The 3,669-nt window shown below is 50.0% G+C and overlaps 1 non-coding gene across 1 annotated transcript; it reads right to left on the bottom strand.

The window, feature by feature from the left end:
- Positions 1-1,497: 1,497 nt before the first annotated feature.
- LOC111741086 lies at positions 1,498-1,616 on the bottom strand. The gene has a single exon (XR_002780869.1). It is a non-coding gene; the product is annotated as a 5S ribosomal RNA (ribosomal RNA).
- Positions 1,617-3,669: the final 2,053 nt, after the last annotated feature.

The following is a 3,669-nucleotide window of genomic DNA, read 5'->3' as shown; positions in this document are numbered from 1 at the left end:
TCCTCCTCTGTATCCCGAGGACTCAGCGGAATGCCTGACACATAGTAGGTGTGCAATAGATATTTGTCGACCGAAGCAGTAAAGCAATGAGTGGACGGGCATGTGAGTGAGGGTCAGGTGTCACCTCAGCCTTTTCTCTCTGCCTCTCCCGACAGCTCAGAGGAACTGCGCGTTCCCGTGGAAGGGGAGGGTCGAGCACCGCCGGGGCGTCTTCGAGGGAGCACGGGAAGGCCGTGCTGCTACACACATACAGATGACTCATAAGGACGTATTTTTACCCCCTTCAAATGGTGATGTTCCTGTAATAAAGAATTTAATAACCCGCTGTGCCTGTGCAGAGAGAAAACTCATTTGTTTAATAGGCAGCAGTTTGGCTTTGTCATGTGCATTTAGTTTTTAATGACACACAGTTGTGCCAATATTGATTTTAGCTTATAGGGACTCAAAAAATTTACTGTCTAGATGGATCGAGACGCAAGCATTTTATCTTACCTGCTCTGAAGACGCATGGCTCGAAGCTCCAGCCCGGGATGGTGGGGGGGCCCTAGCGGGCCAGGGGCTGGGAGTGCCGGCTGAGAATGTATAACCTTCTCGTTCACAGTCCCCTCCCTGTTCCTCTCTACCAGCCTCACCTCCTGCCCCCGTCGGGAGGGAGCGAGGCCAGCGCTGTGGGAGGCCATATGTTTTTCATCCTGGAAAGCAGAGCAGGACTGTGTCAAGGAAACGGGAGTTAATTTTCCAGGCACACTCTGGGCCATGAGTTATTTGCATGTCCGTGTGTGTGTGTGTGTGTGTGTGTGTGTGTGCGTGTGTGTGTGTGCGCACGTGTGCGTGCGTGTGCCCGCTCGAGCTTGAGCACAGAGCAGGGTCTGCTGGTTATTCAGAAGGTAGCGCCAAACGTCATTTGAACCCACTGGGCGCGGGCACCTCTTTTCAACATGACTTGCGATTTTTGTTTTTCTTTTCATTTTTTGACTGGGGACTGTATAAAAACGGCAAAAGGGATTACGGAGAGTAGCCGAACCTTCTCTGTGTTTTCCGAATGGCCAGTGTGAGCATAAATACATTCGGCGGACCCTCGGTATTCGTGGGGTTGACATTCGTAACCTCAGCTGCGTGCAGCGTCAGTGATCTGAAGAATGGAGTGAAGTAGTCGGCATTTACGCAGCACACGCCACGCGCCAGGCACGTACGGAGCGTATTGCAATGCATAGGATTATCTCATTCGATCTGCACATCAACCCTTTCAGGTAGCCAGGTAGGTGTTTTTATCTCCTTTTTAGAGGAAATTGCGGCTCGCAGAGCCGAGGCGATGAGACCAAGGTCACAGAGGGTCAATGCCTCCAGACCCAAGTGCTCTGCTGTCCCCTGCATCTTCAGTGGTTCTGAATTCAAGTCTTTTTTTTTTTCTTTTTTAGGTGACGCAACCTTTGGTTGACCTCACAGATTGCAAGGACCTCGTCAGCTTACAATCCCTTATTTTTTTTTTAGTTTTTATGCCTACAGCGCCTGGTCTTCCTAGGTGGTCTCTCATCCAAGTACTAACCAGGCCCGACCCTGCTTAGCTTCCGAGATCAGATGGGATCGGGCTCGTTCAGGGTGGCGTGGCCGTAGACTGAGTTCAAGTCTTAACCAAGCGCTGTGAACTGGGGTGCAGAGTGTGTCCCTGTCCTAGAGAGTGAGCCTAGCTGGCCAGGCAATGTCTGCCCCTGAGGCTAGAGCATAGATGGGCAGGGCCAGACTTCTCCCAGGGAGCCACGGGGCATTTGCTCGGTGACTGCCTTACTTGATCCTTGTGTTGCCATAAAAAATAAGGCAGGCTTTAGGGAGAAAAAGAGATAGCTTCGTATATAGCACATTATGATAATGAATCATATTAAATATAATTTCATGTCGTTGGCCTATTTAATCTATTTATGTAAGTTTTAGGGAGTGCTTTTATTCATGATGGGGAAGTCATTGAGAATTGATTCTTAGATTCACGGAATTTGAAAGGACCTATAAATCATCTGTACAAGTCTCGTCTCCAGAGAGGTGAAGTGACCTATCCAAAGTCATGCAATTAAACGGGAGTAGTGGCCTCTTCTAGGAAAGGTGGGCATCGGACCCTCAGTGGGCATGCAGCCCCCACAAGAACCTCGGTCCTATTGGTAACTGCTATTTGCACACATCATTTCACCTGGAAGCACTGTTTCCAGGGGAGTTCTCACCACGCTCATTAACCACCCACTCGCCACCCTCAGCTGCTGCTTCCACGCCTGCCATGGCCGGCTTCCTGTCACTCTCCTTCCAAATGTCCAGATCCTTAGCACGCGGGTGGCCCTGCGGGATTTGGATCCTGTGCTCCTCTGGCCAACCCTTGATCCCCATCCTGCAGCTTCTCGGGCCTTCTTTCACTACCTCCTTCCTGCCACAGGACCTTTGCTCATGCCAGAACAGTCTCCCTCCCTGTGAGATCTCAGTCGGTCCCCGCTTCCTTCCTCGGGGTCACGTTCCTGACCTCTCGGGCCAGGAACTCACCTAGGTTTTCAATGCACCACTGACTTCAAATGTAACTTTGTGTTCATTCATAGGAAACTTGAATATCTGTCTCTCCTACTGGACTATAAACTCTGTGAGAATGTGTTCCAGTCACCTATGGCTGTGTAATCCTCCAATTTAGTGGTTGAAAGCAATCTCTGCATTTTGCTCACGATTTTGTGGGTTGGGAATCTGGAGAAAGCGCAGCTAGGCGCTCCCAGTTGGATCTCTTACACAGTTGCAGGCGGATGCCAGCCAGGGCCGTGATCACCGGAAGGTTCGGCTGGGCTGGACACCCAAGCACTCACATGCCTTGCAGCTGATTGCTGCTGGCTGGAAGCTCAGCTGGTCTGTCAGGTGGAGCATCTCCATGTAGCCCCCTTACTATGGTGGGCTCAGGGCACTTGGGCTTCTTACAGCTCCCAAAAGGAGTTGTGTGGCTTTTTCTGATCCAGCCTTAGAAGTCACTCAGTGTCACCTGACTTCAGCTACATTCCACTAATTACAGGTGTGAGTCGCTGGGGCATGGACTCCACCTCTTGACGGGGGAGTGGTGAGATCACATTGAAGAAGGGCATATGGGATGGGAGAGATTTTTACAGCCATTTTTGATAAATGCGATCTGCCACACAGCAAGAACAACGCCATTTTTCCTTCTTTCATTGAATTCCTAGTACCCAACGCAAGAATTTGAAAATTATTTAAATAAGTAGATAAATAAGTAGATAGACAAGTGGACGAATACATATATATAGCGTTATGGTCTAAATGTTCGTGCCCCTCTAAAATCCACATACTGAAAATCGAATGCCCAGGGTGATGGTGCGGGGAGGTGGGGGCTTTGGGAAGTGACTAAGTCACAAGGGCAGAACCCTCGTGAATGCGATCAGTGCTCTTATGGAAGAGGCTCCAGAGAAGTCCCTGGCCTCTTCCGCGCAGTGAAGATACGGTGAGAAGTCTGCAACCTGGAAGAGGAAACTCACCTGACCTCGGGCCCCCAGCCTCCAGAACTGTGAGAAATAAATGTCTGTTGTTTGTAAGTCGTCCGGTCTATAGTATTTGATTACAGCAGCTTGAATGGGCTACGGCATAAGATACACGAAATCAGGAAGAAAAGGAAGAGAGGGAGGGAGAGAAAGAAAGAAGGAG

This window comes from Pteropus vampyrus, unplaced genomic scaffold, assembly GCF_000151845.1.
Source record: "Pteropus vampyrus isolate Shadow unplaced genomic scaffold, Pvam_2.0 Scaffold72, whole genome shotgun sequence".
In the NCBI taxonomy this organism is placed as follows: domain Eukaryota; kingdom Metazoa; phylum Chordata; class Mammalia; order Chiroptera; family Pteropodidae; genus Pteropus; species Pteropus vampyrus.
This window is presented reverse-complemented; position numbering and strand designations above follow the sequence as displayed.